The sequence below is a fragment of the Chiloscyllium punctatum genome, chromosome 37 (assembly GCF_047496795.1).
Source record: "Chiloscyllium punctatum isolate Juve2018m chromosome 37, sChiPun1.3, whole genome shotgun sequence".
Taxonomy (NCBI): domain Eukaryota; kingdom Metazoa; phylum Chordata; class Chondrichthyes; order Orectolobiformes; family Hemiscylliidae; genus Chiloscyllium; species Chiloscyllium punctatum.
This window is the reverse complement of record NC_092775.1, coordinates 27,873,347-27,898,118: the sequence shown is the minus strand read 5'-3', so window position 1 is coordinate 27,898,118 and position 24,772 is coordinate 27,873,347.

Sequence of the window (24,772 nt, the reverse complement as noted above, 5' to 3'; positions counted from 1 at the left end):
TACAACTGGTCCAAAAGAAACGGCTGTTGATCGACCAGTCAAAGATCTACAAGTGGGACACTTCATAGACTGTCCAAGATTAATACCTGAATCTAAAGAGAAGACTGAATCTGTAGATCTCAGTTATGTAGTGTCCAAAATCTGTTTTATCAAAAGAAGAAAGAGTTTACCTATATTGGCAGAAGAAAATTGTTTCATATCTTCAGCAGAAAAGAAGTCACAGATTTTACAGGATGAGTTGAAATGTTTTCCATTCCTGTCATCATTGAAAAACATTCAGAAGCTAACCACCAGTTTGGCAGAACAATCAAATCCCATGAAACCAGAATGAAGAAAGCTGCATTTTTGAGCACATTAGTAAACTTTCAACTGAAGATGTGGAGTTGGTACAACAGTCTTCTATCCAACATAAGGGGGATGTGAATTGAATTATTTTTACTTGAAGAAACATACCAGACCCAAAATAGTTAATGCTTGATCCAAAACTGAGCTCCACTCAGTCTGATGTTATCACACAGCCAGTGGGTGTACAATCAGCCAGATTCTGACACGGACTCCTGATGATGGCACACAGATCTTCACTATCTTGTGTTCATTGTAATTCATATGCCTAATAATAGATGTAACCTGTATATTGTTACTGAGATGTAATGAACTACCTTCTGTTATCTAAATTAAGAGCCACTTCTGCTGAGACCTATGCATGGTCTATCCTTCACCACAGATTACTGAACAGACCTTTAGACTAGCATAAGAGGGAGGACAGTAGCAGAACTTTATCCCAAACATTAACCACCAGTGGTGGTTACTTAAGTATCACAGCTGAATACCTCATGGTATCAGTGATGAGCATCATTGCCTAAAACAACAGTAATGTCCTCAGTTGAAGTCTGTCTGAATGAGGGCATTGTGGGAATGATCGTCTATTCCAGGATGCATACCTTCGCCTCATTCTGTTTCTCCTGAAAAAAAGCCAATCCGTCTCCAACATCCTCTGTCACCATATCCAATTCCTTTTGAAGTGTCAGGTTGTTGAAGTGTGCAGTACATCACTTCAGTATGCAATAGTTTCCTCTATGCTAGTATTGCGATTGCAACATAAGCTCTCAATGACTTTGTGCTATGTACCCAACTTGCTTACCGTGCAATGTTGCTGACATGGTGTGTAGTCTGCGTGCTACTGCATATTAAACAGCTATTTATTGGCTTCCTACTCGTATTAACTGCCTGTGCATTTCATCTATCGATCTTCTGACCTTCTATGGCAAATAGCTTTGAAGAAATTTAGAAGGATACTCAGTTACCAGTTTTCCCTGCCCTACTGTTATCAATGCTTTTGCCAACCTGTAAAATTGCACCCAACTTGTCCAACTGCAACCAGGAACAAATAGAATACCGGATAATATAACAAGGCATTAAATATTTCCTAATGTAAATATACTTAATTATCATGATTACTTTAAAGGGCTGATGCTTTCCACACGTAAAAGTCATAGGCTTCAGGAAGTAGTTAAATTAGTTGAAATACTTAAAAGCATGAGGACTGGTTTGTGACTTTGTGTACTATTTGAGTTAAATAATTTAGAGAAAACAACAGGGTTAGGCCGACAAGCTTAAAGTAAATGTCAGGATACTTTTCTGTAAGAAAATGAATGTTGGCTCAAACGATGGATGTGGATTTCCTACATAATTTCGAAAAAGGAACTGAGTAATCTAGTTGCTGTAGCTACTATAACAGAAAAATAGGTGGAATGTGTACCATGTGGTCACTAATTCACTGAATTGATGGGAAGCTTGACAGGGTTTGCAGATGTTGTTCCTGTGAATTCCCGTAGGTTTCCTTTTCTTATGTAACCCTTTGCTTCTCCAAAGGAATTAAATGACTCCTGGTGGAAGAGAACAGTGGGAGTCAGTGAGACACTTTGCTCTTTGGTACTTGTTTGGCTGACCTATATCTATCTTTCCTCATTTTTATACGTAAGATAGTGATTAGATTAGAAACGTTAGATCTGAAACCTCACAAATTAAACGGACGTCACAAGACAAGGGAACATAGTAAAATGTAAACTTAGGGTTTTACGCTAGAAAGTTCTTCGCAGAAAAAGATAATCAACAAATGGAATGAACCTTTGAGTAGGACACTGGAGACAAAAGGAGAGGATTCACAGAAGAAATAGTTCAATATTGTGGTGGGAGGACTGGAGGGTTGAACTGCAGTGGGCTAAATCTTTGCTTTCTTTGCTTGTATCAATCTTATGGCAATATATTTCTGATCTATTTGGGTTCGGTAGACTCAAATGAATATCAATCTCCAAAGGCACACATGGTACAATAATCACTCTCAGATATCACATTATTGTCTCCGTAATTTATAGTATATACTGTAGCTTCATCTGTGGCAGGAAATAAAAATAAGAATGCTGTAGAACCAGTTGCATAATGCTGTGTACCCTGAGGTCCCATGTCATTATCATCCTTCACCTATGTTGTATTATGTCGCCTCTGCCATGCTCAGCGCACCTACAGTATAACAGAAAGATAAATCAACAAAGTCTTGAAAAAAAAGCATAATAACAATATATTACAAGGAATAACAAATAGCTAGCAGTGAGTCTAAGGTAGTAATTCAATCTCTAGGTTTCGCTTGCATTCATAAACTACTCAAGCTTTACGCTTCTAGTTTATGATGTTATCAGAGCTACTCAGTTGAATTACAGCTTTGTAACTCACTGCCAACCATCGATATGCAGTGGGAGCAAATCTATAAAGTGTGACAAATAATTGTTTATTACATACGCAGCACCTTCACGACTAAGGTCGTGCCAGATTTTGGACATCCTTGGTTTTCGAGTCAGATCAGACTGTGAGAGTTTGGGTCAAGGTGTGAGGGATGGGGTCAAGGGTCATTTGTGGCAGGCAAAATTACAAAGCTGGTAACTAGTCTGGAGCCGGTATAGCACCTAACTGAATTGTGCAAGTCAATTTTCTTTTGAAGTATTACTAAATTGAGGACAATATATAAGCAGCCAGAGTTGAGGTACTCCACCTGTACAGAAATCTTCTCTTCAGCCAACCACATAGGGAATGACAAGCAGCTAAACTTCTGAAAATTATTTATGCCATGTTCCAGCTGCACGTTGTATAAATTGCAAGGATACTGGCAATGTGCAAGATGTTCCTTTCAGGTAGGTGGAGGCATATGGAAAACTAAAACACCATTCCCAGATTACATCTTTGCCACCACAATTTTAAATTCCAGCATGAGGAAGTCCTGATGGTTCTGATCCTATCCACCAGAACTGAGATCAATAAACATTGGACTGGAGAGAGAGAGAAAGAGAGAGAGAGAGAGAGAGAGAGACAGAGAGAGAGACAGAGACAGAGAGAGTAACTTATTATTTGTCATTTCTACCATATATAACTGATACAGTAAAAACAAGATAGTGTTCCTCCAGGACCAAGGGTGCTACAGGGACAGCACAAACTACACAATCGTACACAGCATAAAATGCATAAGAATTGCAAAACACCCAAGTTATAGTGCAATAGAAAGGCAATAAATAATAGACATTTTTCTAGCAGAAATTCAGTTGTGCAAAGAATTTCAGATGGGAAAGAGTCCAATCATACTATGTTAAGGAGCCTGATGGCTTGGGGAAAGAAACTGTTACACAGTCTGGTCGTGAGATATCGAATGTTCTGATATTCTGCCAGAATTCAGGAGGCAAAACAGTTTGAGTGAGGGGTGTGTGGGATCTTCCACAATGCTCTAAGTCTTGCAGGTACAGCAAGTGGTGTAAATGCCTGTAAGGAGGGAAGAGAGACCCCGATGAGCCTCTCAGCTCTCCTCACTATCTGTTGTGGGGTCTTATGATCCGAGACGGTGCAATTCCCAAACCAGGCAGTGATGCAACAGCTCAGGGTAATCTCAATGAACCTTTAATGTGGGGAGGACGGAGGGGTGGGAGGTGGGCTTTCCTCAGCTTGTGCAGGAAGTACAGATGCTACTGGGCTTTATTGGCTGTGGAGCTGGTGTTGAGGGTCCAAGTAAGATTCTCTGTCAGGTGTGTGCCAAGACATTTGGTGCTCTTTATGATCTCCACCGGTCAGCCGTCGATGTCCAGTGGAGAGTGGTTACTCCATGCCCTCCTGAGGTCACAACCATCTTTTTCGTCTTGTCTACAGTTAGAGACAGCTTGTTGGCTCTGCACCAGTCCGTTAGCTGCTGCACCTCCTCTCTGTATGTTGGCTCGTCATTCGTGCTGATGAGACCCACTACCGTCCTGTCATCAGCAAACTTGATGATGTGATTTGACCTGTGCATCACTGCACAGTAAGGTAAAAACAATGACTGCAGATGCTGAAAACCAAATACTGGATTAGTTGTGCTGGAAGAGCACAGCAGTTCAGGCAGCATCCAACGAGCAGCGAAATCGACGTTTCGGGCAAAAGCCCTCACTGCACAGTTGTGTGTCAGCAAGGTGAACAGTAGTGAACAGCATAATTTTATATTTCCTTGTTGTCCAGGACGATTAGGAGTCTCCGTATTGGCCCAGTTGGGAAACAATGAACATTTTCTCCCTGATACCTTTACTATCCTCAATTAGACGAGGCTTCTCCATCTTTTACCTACCTTTCAGGCTTGTTTTGGCTCCCTTACAGCAGTTAATTCCTAACTCCAGCTTGCTAGCAATTGCATCATTCTTGTCAGCTAGATTGGATGTACTTAAAATATCACCTGAAAATTAAAAATTTCCTTGGTCTCACCTTCATCGGTTTGTCAGCTGTCTGTTCCAACATAAAATGAGAACTATGTTGTCCAATATCAATTAGACAGTAAACGTGTTTCATTGTGTGCCATAGAGAAAGAAAAAAGAAAGACAAGCTGGTTAATTATTTTTAACAATGGAAAATAAGGTACTGCCTTTTAATACAGAGATGAGGAGGTTTTCTTTCTCACAGAGGGCTGGGAGTCTTTGGAGCATTCTTCCTGAAAAGGTGGTGGATGCAAATATGTTTATGTCAGAGGTAGATAGATTTTTGATGAAGAAGGCTATTTTGAGTGGGCAGGACTGTGGAGTAGGCAGATAAGAAATGAAAGATGGAGTGTGCTTGAGGGCTGTGAGACCTACTCCTGCTCCTAGTTTCTTTCTTCATACGTTGTATATCATGCTGAGCATGTATTGTTATGAAGACATGTTATCCAAAATGTTAATTTATAATATAATTGACTAGGTGTATGTGTGTGTACCTGTATATAACACTTTGCAAAGCAGAAGACATTAACTACATCAGCTAATGTATTGTATTCACAAGGAACAAGCTACTTGGGTAGAGATACCAAGCACTTTTAGGGAAAGGTCACATGTCCCAGTTTGTGTTTTAAAGAAGACATTCAAAGTGCATAAGAAGTCTGGGAAAATGAGCCAAGAGCAACAGCCTTTCCTTTCTCTGTTTTGAAAATGTCTCTCATCAAACTTTGTAAGTTAAAAATCTACTGGAAGCCCTCATCACCAGAAGTGAAGGGTTCCAAAAGGAGAATGGAAATCTGCAGCATTATTTCCAGACAAGCAAGTTATCCAGCCGTAACTGATTCAGGAAGAGACCACATGTCAACTGTTAATATGAAAAGTGGTTGCAGCTACAGACCAACACATGGACAATTTATGAATATTTGCTTTATTTCCGGTATTTAATTGTAATTTGGCAAAGTATTTCGAAGATAACATTCTGCCAAGTTTTTGTTTTTTTTTTCCCTAAACTTGGAGGGTGCGTGTGTGTGTTCATTTTTAAGAAGAGTATTTGTAAACATTTATACAGTTTGATGGTATCTAGCAACAATGTAAATACTTTGTGGCATTTATCTGGAATCTAGGCTTACTGAATGTCAGTAAAGTGCTTCATTTTTAACATAGTTTAATTGCAAAGGTCTTTTTGAAATGCACATTTGATATTGATGTAACTTTTAAGAAACTGTAGTCTGATATGACCTTGTTTGATTTAACAAAAAATAAATCTACATCCTGTTCCTTTGAGTTAGGCTGAGGAATATGTTGTTTCCTAATGAAGGATGTACTTTATTAGACATCCAAGGGATCTTTCTTTCCTCAATCTAATGTTAAGGAGTATTAAGGAGTGTACTAATACAGGGATGGTGTTTACTGTGTACAAACTAGTCATAGCAGTCAAGTTGTCAAGTTCAGATAGTTCCTGTCTGTTTAGTACTGAACCTGCACCAAATTCCTCAACATGGGTGAATATGCCGTGTTAAAAGGAAACAGTGATGTTCCTGAAAACATTCACTGACACTAAGTTAGATTAGTTACCAGCAACACATTGGGCTACTCAGCTTTTTGTAGACAAATGTAAAAGCACTTTTGGAAGGTTTTCCACTTCCTAAATTGTTGGATCAAGTTCCAAAATGAGCTCAGAAGGAAGCAATGTCTTCAAAAGACAAATAGGAAGTCAATGGAGTCATCTCTTAAAGGTCAACTTGGCAAGGTTCCATTGTGTAGAATTTGCTCAATGCAGAAGCAGTCAGAATCAAGCAAAGAGCAAGGAATGTCAGACATATGCTGCTCATATTCACTATAATGTGCATGTCAACTTTTAGGAGTCCTCCCACAATTCTTACTTCTAAATCTAAGAATACATAATCCAAGAAACATATCTGTTTCTTAAACTCACTCACGCATATGAAGGAGAAATATTATAACTCTGATCTGCTGGGGTTTGAGATCTAGGTACTGAAAAGTGTGTTGGAATTTAGTAATACTACTAAATTTTTAGTGTAGTTTTACTTATTGGTATTTGACTGTTCATTTATGTTATTATTTTAGTATCCACTACTGGTCAGGATGGTTGCAGCTTAATGCTTGTTGCGTATAGTTTGGTGAAAACAGTATTAGTGAGAAAACAGGTTTGGATGCAGATGTCAATTTTATTGTTGCATCAGTTGACATCCAGTGTGGACAACCTCCTAAAATTGCACATTGACCCCTGCCCAACTTTTTGATATTATTTCAAAACTGAGAATACAACTAAGTTTTTTTTATTGGGTAGTGAGAAGCCCTATCACAACTGCACATTTCTGTGAGAAAATTAGGTAGACAAGCCAGCCATTGATGTAAAAAAAGAAGTTCTCAGATTAGGCAAGTGTTTAGTCCCAGTCAGTGAGGTAATCTTGCCTCAGGTAGAAACCATGCATCAAAATCACCACCAGCAGTCTTTGCCCAGAAGCACAACTGCATTGAGGTTGCTGGGACTACAGTAGGCCTGAAAAAGCTGAGTCATGGAGTATGTGCAGTTAATTCCTGGATTTCACCAGATCCAGGTTGGTAGGTCCTGGAGTGTGACTGGTGGGGGATTTGGAACTAGGTAAATGGAAGTGGACAGCGAGGGCAGTTGGGAAGAGTTTTGGTATATGCTTTATTTCATTAGGGATTGAGAGTTTTACTGGCTGCCCTGGCATATATTGCCTATCACTGATTGCCCTGCAAAAGGGGTTAGGCAAAGCTGAGTACTGCAGATGTTGGAGATTAAAGTGGAGAGAGTGTGGTGCACGAACCTGATGAAGGGCTTTTGCCCAAAATGTCGATTTTCTTGCACCTCGGATGCTGCCTTACCTGCTGTGCTTTTCCAGCACCACACTCTTGACTGCAAAAGGGGTTGCTGAGCTATCTTCTTGAACTGTGAATTGGTGATGGAGGAAGTGAATATTTGTGGATATGGTGCTAACTATGCAAGTCGCTTTGCACTGGATAGTGTCATGTGTCTTGAGTGTTGTTGGACCTGCAGTAATCCAGATAGATGTGGAATATTCCACCACACTCCTGAATTGTCTTTTATAGATGTGGAAAAGTTGTTTGACAGTCAGGAGGTGAGTCACTCTTTGCAGGAATCCTAGTACAAAGAACAAAGAAAATTTATAGCCTAGGAACAGGCCCTTCGGCTCTCCAAGCCTGAGCCGATCCAAATGTACTGTCTAAACCTGTCGGTCAATTCCTAAGTATGCATCTGTCCAGACGTATCTTAAATGAATCTACTATGCCTGCCTCTACCACCTCTGCTGGCAACATGTTCCAAACCCCCGCCACTCTCTGTGTGAAGTACTTGCTGTGTGTATTCCCCTTAAACTTTCCACCTCTCACCTTGAAAGCATGACCTCTCGTTATCGAACCCTTCACCCTGGCAAAAAACTTGTCTCTATCCACCCTGTCTATACCCTTCATTATTTTGTAAACCTCAATCAGTTTCCCCCTCAATCTTCTTTTTTCTAGTGAAAATAAACCTAACCTACTCAACCTCTCTTCATAGCTAGCACCTTCCGTACCTGATGTGGTCTTATAGCCACAGTATTTATGTTACTGTTCAGTTCTGATTTGGTCAATGGTAACCCTTGACAGTAAATATGAGGTGGAGATAAATACTTGTTATCAGGGCCTCTGATGGTGACATTTTGTCTGATCATAACTAACCTGGTCACAAGCCAAGCTTTCACTAGGTAGACTGGAACTTGGTATGGGGGCCCTGCCAGTTGAAATATCCTAGCAATGGTGAAAAGTGGGCCTTATGTTCTGATTAACTATTCATCAATTGGCCACTTAAGGGCTACCCAACATCTCTCACCAGCAGGAGTTGGAAATAGATGATAAAGACCACAAAGTTGCAATAAAGCCTGATTTACTTTCAGCCTCCATTGCCAAAAGACCCTGGGTCAGCATCAATGCCCAGCCAGAGAATATGCTACAAGTGACTTCCCGAAGTACTCGAAGGCCTGCTAACCTTTCTGCCCATGTAACATGGACTCCCTTACCACAGCCCCAGTGACTTGATGCCAGGATCCCAAAACTAACTGTTGTTACAATGTATTGGTAATTAACACAATTTCCATCTCCTACTCTGTTTGAATTAAACTCTGGGGAACTTAAGATGGAGTATTAAATATATTTCTTATCGATGGAAATGTTTTTCGCATGTCAGATTTTATTTGCTTTGATGCAATTTTTCAAGTTGAACTTAATTATGCGTACTTTTGAAAGAAGAAGAGTTGTTTTTATCATAGAAACAATCCCAATATAAAATAGTTTATTTTAATTTATATTTCTTTTGGTCATTATTACTAATGGTATGAAATGACCTAACTATTGATATTTTTTTTCGTGATGCAATGACAAAAAATACTAGGAAATTATTAAATTACACATAGATAGAAAACAAAAAGAAAAAGAAGTCAGTATTAATATTATTCTATATAGAATCGGGAGAGAATGTCAAAGACTATCCACTCCAGCATCATTTCTGAATGGCTGATTAATCTGTCAAATAAACGTCTGGACAGACTTTTATTTGACTAGAGTACTTTCTGAGTAATTTGCTTGAGTTTTGTCTTTTGTAGAACATGATTTCTGGTATATCAATTTGCTCCCAAAATCTTGATTGATTTGAGTTATATTTTTCCAATTTTGCTTACTTTGCCTGAATGCCAAATATGTATTCAATATGGAGAGCTTTGTGATCAGTTTACTTAAAAGCACAATCGGGTATTGGGTAAACAATGTTTAGCTGTCTTAAATGATTATTGTGAGGTAAACAAACAACCTCATCTCTTGCGCTTTCAGCTACATGTTGAAACTCAGTCCAGAGAATAGTGATATAAATGATGCATTTCTCATGTTTCCTCAAAAAGGCTTCTCAGAAGACAAAAACATGGCTGTTTAAAAATGTTAAGCAATCAAAAACCTGAAGAAGGTACTTGCCCAACCCACCCCCACATGAAAGGTACTGAAGTTCATACCACATTCCAGATTATGTTACTCTGGCCAATATGATAAACAGTCAGGTAATAAGATGGTGAGAATGGGGACTAACTAATGGGCCCAGCAGGCATACAATGTGAATACCTCGCTCTGATTTCTGGTGTTACTCTCATCAAAGTTTGCAGGGTGGGCAGTCTCAGCTTATTTAAATACTTTGTGGCAGATTCTAGCCACCCGACACCTGGAGAAAGAACGCCTCATCTTCTGCCTTGGGAGCATCCAACCACATGGGATCAATGTCAATTTCACCAGTTTCATCATCTCCCCTCCCCCAACCTTATCCTAGATCCAGCCCTCCAACTTGGCACTGCCTTCTTGAACTGTCCTATATGTCCATCTTCCTTCCAACCTATTTGTTCCACTCTCCACTCCGACCTATCACCATCAATCCCCACCTCCATCTACCTATCGCATTCCGAGCTAACTTCTCCTTAGCACCCCCCCTCCATTTATCTCTCAGCCCCTTGGCTATCATCCCCCCTCCCCGCCCCGCCCCACCCCACCCCCACCCACCACATTCCTGATGAAGAGCTGTCGAAATGTCGACTCTCTGGGAGAGTAAAGAGTGCGGCAGTGTAGGAAAGGGAAAGTTATATTTCCTTTATTCTTTACTCATTCACAGGAAAAGCAAATTGCTGGCAAGACAGCATCCCTGATTGCCTAGAGGGCAGTTAAGAGTCAACCACATTGCTGTGAGTCTAGAGTCACATGTAGCTCAGACCAGATAAAGATGGCAGTTTCCTTCCCTAAAGAACTTTAGTGGATTTTTCAGATAATTGACAATGAAGTCAAAAAGTGTAGCACTGAGAAAGCACAGCCAGCCAGGCAGCAAACAAAGAGCAGGAGAGTCGTCATTTCGAGAATAAGTTCTTCATCAGGAATGTGGTGGGTGGGTGGGTGGGTGGGGGGAGGAGCGGGGGGGTGGGGGGGCTGGGGGCGGGGCAGGGAGGGGGGATGATGGCCAAGGGGCTGAGAGATAAATGGAGGGGGGGGGGGACTAAGGAGAAGTTAGCTAGGAATGCAATAGGTAGATGGAGGTGGGGATTGATGGTAATAGGTCGGAGTGGAGAGTGGAACGAATAGGTTGGAAGGAAGATGGACATATAGGACAGTTCAAGAAGGCAGTGCCAAGTTGGAGGGCTGGATCTAGGATAAGGTTGGGGGAGGGGAGATGATGAAACTGGTGAAATTGACATTGATCCCATGTGGTTGGATGCTCCCAAGGCAGAAGATGAGGCGTTCTTTCTCCAGGTGTCGGGTGGCTAGAATTTGGTGGTGGAGGAGGCCCACGACTTGCATGTTCTTGGCCAAGGGGGAATTGAACCATTTGGTCATGGGGCGATGGGGTTGTTTGGTGCATGTGTTTCAGAGATGCTCTCTGAAACATTCCACAAGTTGCCGTCCTGTCTCGCCAATGTAGACGAGATCACATTGAAAGCAACAGACACAATAGATGACATGAGTGGAGGTGCAGGAAAATCTGCTGGATGAGGAAGGATCCTTTGGGGACGTGGCTCGGAGGGAGGGGGGAGGTGTGGTTGCAGGTTTTACACTTCTTGCGGTGGTAAGGGAGTGTCTAGGAGTAGAGGGTGGATTGGTGGGAGCATAAACTTAACAAGGGAGTCTTTGAGGAAATGGTCTCTATGGAATGTTGAAAGAGGTAGGGAGGAAAATTTCTCTCTTGTGGTTGGGTCTGATTGTAGGTGATGGAAATGGAGGAAGATGATGCATTGTATCCAGAGTTTCGTGGGATGGAAGGTGAGGACTGGAAGGTTGTAATTGGAGGGGTGAGTTTAAGAGCAGATGTATGGGAAGTGGAGGCGATCCACTGGAGGGCACTGTTAACCATGTGGGAGGAGAATTGCAGTCCTTGAAGAAGGAGGCCATCTGGAATGTTCTATGGGGGAATTGGTTCGCCTGGGAGCAGATCTGGCTGAGCCTGAGGAATTAAGAGTGAGGGATAGCATTTTTACAGGAGGCAGAGTGGGAGGAGGTGTAGCCCAGGCAGCTGTGGGAGTCAGTGGGTTTGAAGTAAATGTCCGCGTTGAGTTGGTCGCCGGAAATGGAGATGGAGAGGTCCAGGAATGGGACGGAAGAGTCTGAGATGGTCCAGGTGAACTTGGGGTCAGAGTGGAACATGTTCAACCTCCGCGTGGGAGCATGAGGTGACACCAATACAGTTTTCGATGTAGTGGAGGAAAAGGTGAGGAATGGTGCTGGTGCAGCTGCGGAAGATGGACTGTTCGACGTACCCGACGAAGAGGCAGGCATAGCTGGGGCCCATATGGGTGCCCATGGCTATCCATTTGGTCTGAAGAAAGTGGGAGGTTTCAAAGGAGAAATTGTTGAGGACCAGTTCAGCCATGCAATCCTGGGCCTCATCCACCTCCAAATTCTAGCCACCCGATGCCTGGAGGAAGAATGCCTCATCTTCTGCCTTGGGACCCTCCAACCACATGGGATCAATGTCAATTTTACCAGCCTCCTCATCTCCCCCGCCCCCCACCCCCACCCCCGGACCTTATCTCTCTAACACAGCACCACTCTCCTAAATTACCAGTCCATCTTCCTTCCCACCTATCTGCTGCACCCTCCATTCCTATCTGTCTCCATCACCCCCACCCTCATCTACCTATTGCATTCCCAGCTACTTTCCCCCAGCCCAAACCCCTCCCATTGTCTCTCAGGCCCCTTGGGCCCACCCACGTTCCTGATGAAGGACTGATGCTGAAAACATTGATTCTTCTGCTCCTCAGATGCTGCCTGACCAACTGTGCTTTTCCAGCACCACACCTTTTGACTCTGATCTCCACCATCTGCAGTCCTCACTTTCTCCTAATTGACAATGGCTTCATGGTTATCATTAGAGTCTTAATTCCAAATTTCTTTTATTGAATTCAAATTCCACCATCTGCCATGGTGGGATTTGAACTCAGATCCCCAGAACATTATCTGGGTTTCTGGATTAACAGACCAGCAATAATACCACTTGACCACTGCCTTCCTCTTAATGCAATTTAATTAACTTGCTTGAATTAAAGGAGGTGGAGATAAAGCTGAATGTTTGAAAATCTTTTTGGTCTTGCCCGTGTTTCAGGGTGGAATATCAAAGTGGGCCCTACATTGACCATTGGATGCTATGTACAGTATCATCTTCAGTCACCTAACTCACCACTCTTCCTCCAGGTCACAGACACAGATAGAACATAGAACATAGAACAATACAGCACAGAACAGGCCCTTCGGCCCTCGATGTTGCGCCAACCTGTGAACTATTCTCAGCTCGCCCCCCTACACTATCCCAAAATCATCCTTGTGCTTATCTAAGGATTGTTTAAATCTCCTTAATGTGGCTGAGTTGACTACACTAGCAGGTAGGACATTTCACACCCTTACCACTCTCTGCGTAAAGAACCTGCCTCTGACATCTGTCTTAAATCTATCACCCCTCAATTTGCAGTTATGCCCCCTCATACAACCTGAAGCAATCATCCGAAGAAAAAGACTTTCACTGTCCACCTTTTCTAATCCTCTGATCATCTTGTATGTCTCTATCAAATCCCCTCTTAGCCTTCTTCTTGCCAATGAGAACAGGTTCAAGTCTCTCAGCCTTTCCTCATAAAACCTTCCCTCCAGACCAGATCAGGAACGTGGGTGGGCCCAAGGGGCTTGAGAGACAAATGGGAGGGGGGTTTGGGGCTGGGGGAAAGTAGCTGGGAATGCAATAGGTAGATGAGGGTGGGGGTGATGGAGACAGATAGGAATGGAGGGTGCAGCAGATAGGTGGGAAGGAAGATGGACTGGTAATTTAGGAGAGTGGTGCTGTGTTAATCTCCTCTGCACCTTTTCAAATGCTTTCACATCCTTCCCAAAATATGGAGACCAGAACTGTACACAATATTCCAAGTGTGGCCACACCAGCGTTTTGTATAGATTGTGATCTCTGTCATCCTTCCTCAGCTTTCCTGTGTGGGGAGCTGGAGGCTTCATTGCTGAAGGCTTACAGATATTCTGAAGGAAGGCCAGGAACTAGTGTGTGTCCAGTAATCCTATGTGTACAGGATGGAGAGAATTAGGATTGGTGTGTGGAAGGGAATATTTGCTCGAAAGTTAAGTCCGATTGATGTAGCTAAATCTGACAAAAAAAAAATCTGGCATTCTGGGCAGCATCTTCAAATAAGCATCAATGACATCAATAAATGAAAGAAGTCTCTGAGCAGTGGCTGAGCAGTGCAGCGGGGAGATCTCTAGTGATAGAGCTGGCATGAACTTCTGCAGAATGCACTGACTGAATGAGAAGTGCCTATCGCATTATTGCAAAAGATAAGGCCAAAACATTTGCAATAACCTTCAGCCAGAGGTTCCGAATGGATGATCCAATTCGGCCTCTCTAGTGGTCCCCAGTAATGCAGAGGCCAGTCATTGCAATATTAAGACATGGTTGAATGCATTAGATACTGCAAAGGCCTTGCTAATAATAATAATTGATAAGACATATACTTCAGATATTGCTGCACCCTAGTTAAGCTGTTCCAGGACTGACATCTACCCAAGAGTATGGAAAATTGCCTGGGTATGTCTTGTACACAAGAAGCAGGACAAATCCAACCCAGCTGATTGCTGCCCACCAGCTTACTCTCCATTATCAGTAAAGTGATAGAAGGGGCCATCAACAGTGCTGCCAAGTAGAATGTGCTTAGCAATCATCTGCTCATTGACTCTCAGTTTCGGTTATACCATAACCATTCAGCTTGTGACCATATGACAATCTTGGTTAAACTAAATTCCAGAGGTTGGCAAAGGATTCATTTGTCTGAGTGTGGAATCAAGGACCCCTTGCAAAATTAGAATCATTCGGAATTAAGGAAAAAAATCAGGTGGAAAATGCATAGCAGTTGAACTATATTTTGGATAAATATTATCCACTTTGGTAGGACAAACAGGAAGGAAATTTATGATCTGAGTGGTGATTGATTTGGGAAGGGTGAGTTGCAGTGAGACCTGGGTGTCTTTGGATACTGGTCACTGAAAGTAAGCAGGTAAAAGTGAGGACTGCAGAGGAAACCAGAGTCTAGATTAGAGTGGTGCTAGAAAAGCACAGCAGGTCGGGCAGCATCCAAGGATCATCCTGCTCCTCAGATGCTGCCTGACCTGCTATGCTTTTCCAGCACCAATCTAATCTAACCACTGAAAATGAGCATACAAGTGCAGCAGGCATTGAAGAAGGTGGATGGTATGTTGGACTTCATTACGAGAGGATTCAAGTTCAGGAGCAGAGATATTATCGTGCTGGAATTGAACATACCTGGAGTATTGTGTGCAGTGTTAGTCTCCTTATCTGGTTATAGAGGGAATGTAGTGAACATTTACCGGACTGATTCCTGGGATGACAGGACTGCTGTATGAAGAGAGGCTGGTTTGGTTTGCACTATATTCACTAATGTTTCTAACAGTAAAGGGAAATCTCATAGAAACCTATAATCTTCTACCAAGAAATACAGGAAGTATGTTCCCGATGACAGGGGAGCCTAAAACCAGGGTTCACCATCTAAGATATGGGATAAGCTATTTAGAACTGAAACAAGGAGAGATTTCTTCACCATATAGTGATGATCAATTGGAATCGTCTGCCAGCTCTCTTGGGTGAAGCTAAAATGTTGAATATTTTCAAGAAGAAGTTAAATATAGTACTTAGATCCAAAGGAATCAAATGTTAAATGGAGGAAGTGATAAAAGGGCATTGCATTGGATGATTAGCCATGACTATGTTGAATGGCAGAGCAGATTCGAAGGGCTGAATGACCTATTCCCCTTTCTATTTTCTATTTTCTACATTTCCATGTTTCAACAATTAGAATAAAAGTATAAGGATGTAGTGAGGATAATGACTGTGAATGGTGGAGAGCAGCCCCAAATATAAGAATGGTATCTGTTATAGCATGGCAGAGTAAATGGTACTCTGGGACGTTTATAAATCTCCACCCCACCCTGGCTTGGAGAGACGGACACGGGCATGGAGATGCAGTAGGCCAGTGTTTGAGGGGATAAAATGGGGATATTGATCATGAAATAAAGGGTTGGATGGGAATGTGGGTAGCCTCAAAGTTGATGGGGTTGACAGGGTCAGCCATGTAAAAGGGAATGTGAAAATTGGAGGAAGAACCTTGGCTATCTTGGCGGGGCCTGGAACTCTGTCTCAGGTGTGTAAGTTGCACTACATGCCATCTTCCACCAAACCTTAACTGCACAATAAGGGTACAAACTGTCTGCAAGCAAACTCATGGAGGGCACAATAAGTTTACTTTGTTTTGTCCATGGGGGTAGAGTGCACTCGTAGGCAATATGAGGCTTCTTAAAGGGGCAATGACATTAATGACACATCCACAGATTCAATGATGCTACACATCTGTCATTGAATCATTCTTCATTCTTATTATGAAGAGATTGAACAGTTTAGGTCTACACTGTCTGGAGTTTAGAAGAATAAGAGGAGAACTAATCATGGTCTTTAAATTGCTGAAGGGGTTTACAAAGTAGTCAGAGAAAGGATGTTTCCTTGTGTGGGGCTGTCTGAAATGAGAGGTCACAGTTTTAGGATAAGGGGTAGCAGATTTAAAACAAAGAGGAGGAGAAATTATTTCTCTCAAAGAGTCATGAATCTGTGGAATTCGCTATCCCAGTGTGTGGTGATGCTGGGGGAATAAGTTAGTTGAAGGAGGATGTAGACTGATTTGAATGAGTAAACTAGGTTGAAAGGCTATGGAGAATGGGCAGGAAAGTGGGCATGAGGCCAAGATGAGATCAGCCATGATTGTGTGAAATAATAGAGCAGGATTGAGGGGCTGAAGTGCTTACTCCTGTTCCTCGTTCTTAAGTCCTAATATTCTTCATATGTAGCTCCTGCATTGACCGACAATCCGTGTCACAAATTTGGACAAAAGCAATCATGCCCACATCATTAACAATGTCACATTAATCCTAGTAATCTCTTTAAAGCAGAAGTGATCACAGGCAAATTAAAAATTGTTACTTGGGGCCACTAATTCTCAAACACATCTCTCATATTGAGCTTAAAGTATGTGAGAACATGGGCTTTTATGTTCAATGTAGTATTTGTGGTTGACTGGGGAGTAGGGTATGGTGAAGTGGTAGCATTTTTATCACAGTTAAAATTTTCTATTGTATTTACGTGACATGGATTGTTCTGGATAGATGTGTGTTTTTGAATTTGTGCAACTACAGTGCATTGTCACTTTAAAAATCTGATCACATGATGTAATGATGATAGTAATGGGTGGGAAACAGTTAATCTAAACTTGCAGCCTGTAGAATAAATGTCTCCACAATAAAGTTCCTGATTTTAATGCTTCAACTTCCTGGTCCTTCTTAGAACTTAACAAACTGCTGAAGGTAGAGATTAGAGGTCTGTGCTGAGGCATTTCTTGGCCTTCAGTCTGAGATATCTCTATATCCTACTGTATCACAGCCTATGATAAAACATCATTTCTGTTTCTTATGACTGTTCAGGAGTCATGTCACTGAAAAGCTATTCTGCTTCTGATATTTCCCACATGGGTTCATTGTGCTCATCCTGAATGAATCCAGCAACAGCATCTGCTATCACACTCAGACAAAGACAATGCAGTCAAATTGAGGAGATTCAAAGTATTTGCAAGCCCAGGAATGACAGCAGCTTTCAGTAACTGTTGAACAGCCTCCAATCAGAGAATCCGCAGTGGAAGTTCTTCACAGAATGCAGAGGACTTTTAGGAGCCTCAGAATTGACCATCTTCACTGTCGTTTCCTTCAGCTGACCAAAGAGCATTGCAGGTGCAGAATGAGGATGTCCCAAAACATTGCAACAGAACAGTGTCATCGGGTGGAGCAAGACCTGCATTCCGAGGGAGTGAGTGGTCATGCAATCCTGTACGTCTACTCAACACCATCCCTTTATTTCTATGTGACCGGCTACTTCTGAGGATTCACTGTCGAACACTGGAATCTACCCATGAGTGTATCAAGGGTATTGCACATGTGGTTTGTGGAAGTTCACAATGCTTCATCTCTGTCCCCATGGTGAAGTCAGTGTGAAAGCCGGCAGGGGGATTTTTCAAAATCAATAGTCTCTGTGGACGCAGGGTGTTATAAACTGTACACATAGCACCTCGGAAACACCATATTGTAATGCAACCAAATTCATACGCAGAAAATGGTTCCATTCAATTAATGTCCAACTCAGGTGTAACCATCACTACCACATTTTATACCTTTGTGGAATTTATTTTGGAAACTGCCTGATTTGTACAGCTGAATACTAATAAGAAATGGCTGCTGGGTGACAAGGACTACCCTCGCCAACATGGTGGATGATTCCTTTCCCGAATCCACTTACTGAGGCTAAATGCAATTCGAATGTAGCCTACTCTTCCACCAGGGACATCATGGAACAAGCAATAAGGTGCCTCCTGATGAAATTCCAATGGCTGGATTGATTAGATGCACCATGCTGAACACTCCAGACAGAGTGTGCTGCATAATCTTGGCAGACAAAGAAGTGATGTAATGGAGTCGAAAGAATTTGGAAAGTGCAGCTGTTTCCTGAGGAAGAAGATGAGAACATTGACTGGGACGAACATCACTTTCACCATAAAAACTGAAAGAACTGTGGATGTTACGAAATCAGAAACAAAAAAACAGAAATTGCTGAAAAAGCTCAGCAAGTCTGACAGCATCTGTGGAGAGATGTGTTCTGAGGAAGGGTCACTGGACCCGAAACGTTAACTCTGATTTCTCTCCACAGATGCTGCAGGACCTGCTGAGCTTTTCCAGCAATTTCTGTTTTTTTGTTTTTTTTTCTCATTTTCACCAAGATGGGGTGATGCAGTATTGGGCACAACAAACCAGACAGGTTTTAATTGATGCTCACTTTTAAGAGATCTGTGTTTGGTGATTCAGCTAATCCATTATTCAGTGAAATTTTTTTTGCTGCTGCAAAGGCAAACAGCCCCTGTTCATGCGGAAAAGCTAATGCAGTCTCTTTGTTTTCTCTTCACCTTTGTTGTAGTAAATTAACCATAACCATTACCCACTGTTTGAATACTTTACAACATCTGCAACTCCCCCATTCAGGAATGACAGTATGTTTGTTCTGATTGATGTTGGGGGAAGATTAGTGCTTAAGCATCGTATGGAGTGACAGAAAGTTAGCTTTCAAGATTTCCTTCAGGATTAGGCATCTGAGAGCTGTGTACTTAGTTCTGCCACAGCCATTATCTGTCTGAGATGCATCCTGATGCCACACAATGCAATGATTGGTGGATGAGAAGGAATTGCAAGCTGTATCAACAATGGGTCAACAGTGACACATCTCTCACACTCACCTTTACTGAAGAGCAATATATGAGACGCCAATTCACTTCACCAAGGAGGCTGTAATGCCACATGTTCGAACCACAATTGTAGCCTCAGAACGCTGTATGGAAAGCAGTACCGATCGCTACCAAAATCTCTGTGGTTCACCATATCTATGCTGCAGGATAACTTCAGACTGCAATAGGTGACTTTAGTGATATCTCACAGTCCACAGTTGTAGTCACTGCAGCTCTCTGTACCAGAAGTTACATTTCCACCACACTCTCTATCATGTGCACATATTGAAGCAGGGTAATTGAATCTCTGAGCTTCCTCAGAGTCTGGGTTATCACACATTTTCCCTGCTTCCTTTGATTAAACTGTTGAGGAGGCTCTGCTCTAGCTTTACTGTAAATATCTCTATTGAGGAATCAAAGCATCATTTCATTCTATAATGCTAGGTAGTATTTCTTCTGAATCTTCAGTGACCAAGTGTTATTTCACTCAGATAAGTGTGAGGTATCAACAAAAAAAATCACAATATATTGCATTGGACAGCCACTCATTGGGTGTGTTTTGGCAGGGACCATGTAAAATATGTCAGATGGCCAGCGACTGCCTTCCTGTCCACCCCTGACCCAGACAAGCCACTCATGTATCTCTACTCCAACCATAGGCCCTTACGTAGCCAATCAGTACCCTCTTAGGGCTTGCAATTCACTCCCACTTCCATAAAGTACTGGACATTGTCAGATGGCTGAGAGTGGACAGGTAATTTGTTTTGCATGGCATTAAAGAAAGTGTGCACATCATTTCCACCCTCCCATCACAGTGTTGTCCCCCTCCCCTTTCAGTTCTCACTGCTGAGGCTCCAAAGACCACAACACGTTCCCTCCCAAAGGTGCCCAATCCCTCACTGATCAATGCCTCTGATATAGATCGCTCCAAAATACATAGTGCTTTCTTCCCGGGGATTGCTTGCTAACTGCTGGGTTTGGTTGCTGCTGGGCCTGGTAGAGAGCTGGTTAACAATCAGATTGCCCAAGAGCCTTCAAGGCTAGGGCCTCTTCCCCTCTGACACAGGGGCTTAAATCCCACAGTTCCCTCTATAAGGCTTACTTGACCGTGTTATGATTGTAGGATGGCCTAGTTCAAGGCTGGACAAATCCCTAATTACTTTCATTCCAGGCTTGGAGTGGGAAGTATGTCCTCTCTGATAAGATCCAGTATAAGGTGACTACTGCCCAGCACACAGCAGCAAGGTTGAAATTTGTGGCCACTGGGATTGTAGGGATGAAATCTGCATTTTATTGGATTCTGACTCCAGACAAAATTAGTAAGGCCAAGGATGACCTCAACTCTCTTAAGAAAAAAGCTGAAACCTTCATGATGGGCCGACGCAATGTTGATCCTAACAGAGAACAATATTACCAATGCAGTTTATGCTTAAACAAACCTTCCATTTGGGTCAGCAGTGACTGAAAAATGCATAACCCCTTACACAAACAGTGACTGTCTGCAGTGGCAAGTGAAACATTTTATTCACCATGTAATATTGAAAAGGTCTCTTGTCAAAACGTCAAGAGATTCACAATACTTCCTCATGTTTCCAGCCAGCTTGTATATATCTAGAAATGGAGCTACTTTGTAGCAATCCCTCGGCTTTTTTTCTTGTTGTTACTTTACATTAAGGTTACACAACCCCCTCCGAAAATAGGAGGAGAAAGTGAGGACTGCAGATGCTGGAGATCAGAGCTGAAAATGTGTTGCTGGAAAAGCGCAGCAGGTCAGGCAGCATCCAAGGAACAGGAGAATCGACGTTTCGGGCATGCGCTTTTCCAGCAACACATTTTCACCCCTCTGAAAATACAAAAGGAAAGCTTTCTTTTTATGATATCAAAGTGCAGTCTATTAAAAATAAGACCTTTACTTTTCCAGATCTCCATTCAACCATTTAGTACAACAATGAAATTATATCCTCGACTCATGCTGCTGATATTTTCATTCAAGAGTTAAAGATTTTTGACAGCTAACTGAAGCAGATTGGCATTATTGAAGCCTTTATTTTCTCAGTGGAGCATAATTTTGGTGCTAAAATTTCACAAGCCTCGGAAACATACACTGGCTGCCAAGATGTCTGTTCTTCATCAGTCATATAATGCTTGACAGCTGGACATCTGCAAAACGGTGATTGTTTTGATCAAGCTTTTGGATGGAGGAAGAGAAAAATGAAGTAATGAATAGTCTGAAAGATGGAAGTGCCGAGATCTAAGTCATACAAACCCAGTACATTGTTCTACACTCATTCAATCTGTAGAGTCTCAGGGGTGCTATGACCTGACTGTAGCTTACCCTTAGGGTCTTAAAATAATTTTAGCCATGAAAGGAAGTTTTATGGGGAAGTATAGCAATCTTGATGGCATGCAAGATTAGCCCACACTAATGCAAGGTCAAAAATAATAGAATCGATAGGCAAACTCAATATTGTGAACATTGAAAGAAAATTACAGCCAGCAAACATTGTTGACAACCGAGTGAAATGGGTCTCTATGACTTTCTTTATTGATATTCTTTCATTGGTTTGTAAAAATATGACTTTTTCCCTTCCTTAACTACTACATTAAACTTTTTTATTTTGACATCTCATCTTAGTGGTCACATAGGTTTTACATTTTACACGGCCAGATATTGCTTCCTCTCAGTATAAATCCTCATTGAACCAGCAAAACAATTATTTGTTTCATTTTTTAGACTTCCTTTAAAGTTGTAATGCATACTGACGTAGGATTTCTAGTACCTTCTGTAAGTCAAATCATTTAAAATTATAGTTTATTTTAATTAGAATTAGCAGACCAGTGTACCAAGAATCTGATGTCTATATTTTCAATATTTGTGACTATTTCTCCAGATAACTTCTATATTTAAGTATTAAGTCCACTTTAAACACACTGCAGTAATCACAAGGCTGTTTTTAAATGTACTGAATTGAAATACAGTACATTCTGCTGTTGACTGCTTGCATGGAAATATTGCTGATTGATCACAGATGGGCAGAAATTAGATGTATGTCCGGTGTTGAAATGGCCCGTGACACTATTGAATACATAGGGCCCAAGGCTATATTTTGGCAAAACAGCAAATTATTCACAACTTTAACATTCAGCCATTATTCCCTGCTCAACTGAAGAAACAGCCTAATTGTTTCTTCTCCGCTTTCCTCTATGCAACAAGACCCCTCTGCTTATTGATTTATAGCTGTAAAAGCAATAATTTACAGTCATAAAATATGCCGGTGCCTCGCTATCAGCTCTCCTGGTTTGCCGTTCTTCTTTTTTGTGTTTTTGTTTCTCTGGAGTCACACACAAAATACTGACTTGGGACCATTTGCATTATCCTAACTTGGCCCAATAATGCGACCAGTGGTGCTTAAGGTGGAAACAAAATCAAAGCAGACGGAATTTTGTGCCAGAATCATATGCAGGTTTATCCTTTGTGACTACACACTGTTGATTGTTAAGAGTTTATATTTCTGATTTTATTGACAAATAAGCAATACACACCAAGAGTCTCCTATTAATGGAAGGTAAATAATTTACTGGTGTGATAGTCAAACTGGTAGTGGAACTGCAGATCATGATAAATGATGGTTGATTTTTTTCTATAATTCAGTCACCGATTATTCAACTGTTGACATTAGGCAGCCATTCTCAGTCAATTTTGATGTCCTGTTTAACTTATTTCTACAAGCAAATACTTCCACTTCTTTTATTTTCTTTTAAAGATGACTGTTGTTCCTTTTGTGACTTCTTGGATAAATACACAATTCACTTTTGTAGTGACTCACAGAAACATAAATAAAATCAAAACATCGCTGGGAAAACTCAGCAGGTCTGGCAGCAAAGTAGTTAACATTTCAGGTATAGTGACCTTTATTCAGAACCGAAGGTGTAACACCTGATCATTTACTTCGTCCCTCTTCACTATCCAAAGTTCCAGACACTTCCAAGAGAAGGAATAATTTACCTACTCTTCATTCAATCCAATTATTATATTCGCTGCTGACAATGTGATCTCCCCTTCATTGGGGAGACAAAGCGCAGAATGGGCGATTGCTTTGCAGAAGAGCAGTAGTTAGCACTGCTGCCTCACAGCACCAGGGTCCCAGGTTTGATTCCAGCCTCAAGCGACCGTCTGGGTGGAGTTTGCACATTCTCCCCTTGTCTGCGTGGGTTTCCTCCGGGTGCTCCGGTTTCCTCCCACAATCCAAAGATGTGCAGGTAAGTGAATTGGCCATGCTAAATTGCCCATAGTGTTAGGTACATCAGTCAGAGGGAAATGGGTCTGGGTGGGTTGGTGTGGACTTATTGGGCTGAAGGGCCCGTTTCCACACTGTCGGAAATCTAATCTAATCTAAATGAAACAAAACCCTAAGCTTCCAGTTGCCTACTACTTCAACATGCCACCATGATCCCTGGCCAACATCGCTGTCAGGCCTGCTGCAGTGCTCGAGTGAAGCTCAGTGCAGGCTGGAAGAACAACACCTCATTTTCCGCTTGGGAACCCTGCAGCCTTCTGGATTCAATGCTGAGTTTGACAATCTTAGGGCCTGAGATGCTTCTCCCATGTCCTTACCCAATCCCCACACACTAGACTTTGTCACCACAAACAACCTGTTATCAGCCAGTAATGGTAGCCATTTTCCCAGGCTGTCCTTTGCCCATTTTTTTCTGCCTAACTCTTTTTCTCTTTCTCTGGGTTCCAGCTCCTCATCATTTATCCTCATTAATCATATCTGCAAATAATTCTCGAAAGCACTGGCCTCCTGAATGTACAAGATTTTTAAAAAATCTGTTGAATGATTGGGAGTTGGTTGGAATCTTATCAAAGATTGATTGATATTGCCTATGGAATGATATATGAAAGAATTATGTGAGAAAATCAGTGAGACCTACATCAACATCAGGAGGAATTTGCTTAGTCTTTATGCATTTACTGAATGGCATAATAAGTTTCTCACCAGGCAGCCACAAGTTGCCAATTATGAGGGATTATAGCTTGTCAAATGGCTTGTTGATGCCACAACTTACCTCAGTCATTTTCAGCTTCCCAACTTACCAAACTTGCCGATCAAAGTAGATGTTGAAATTCTCAACATGGAAGTCAGAGTGAATGCCTGGCAACTTCAACTCATTGCTAGCTGCCAGGAGCCTCCATATTATTCAGGATGAAACAACATCTCAGATCATGACTCATGGGCACCAGTCATATGTACCTGTCATCCATGTATGTTGGCATCTAACTCTTGTCAGCTTCTCACAACCAGCTCTGATCTATTTGCAGGATACTCAGGAAGCACCGACTGGCATTGCAAGGCACACTGGCAACTAACGTTGTGAGGCTACCGTAAGGACACCTTGCATGCAGGGACAGGCATCTCAGTTGAAGGGGTGGTGTTATCAGTAAGGTGTCCTGGTACTGTCAGTCATGGGTACAGTCCACACACACTGTCCACGATTGCAGTGAATAGTTTGCTTGGGCCATGAACAGTCAGGGGATCTGTCTGCCTATAGTCTGAGAGCAGTCAGGGGAACTTGTGTATCATT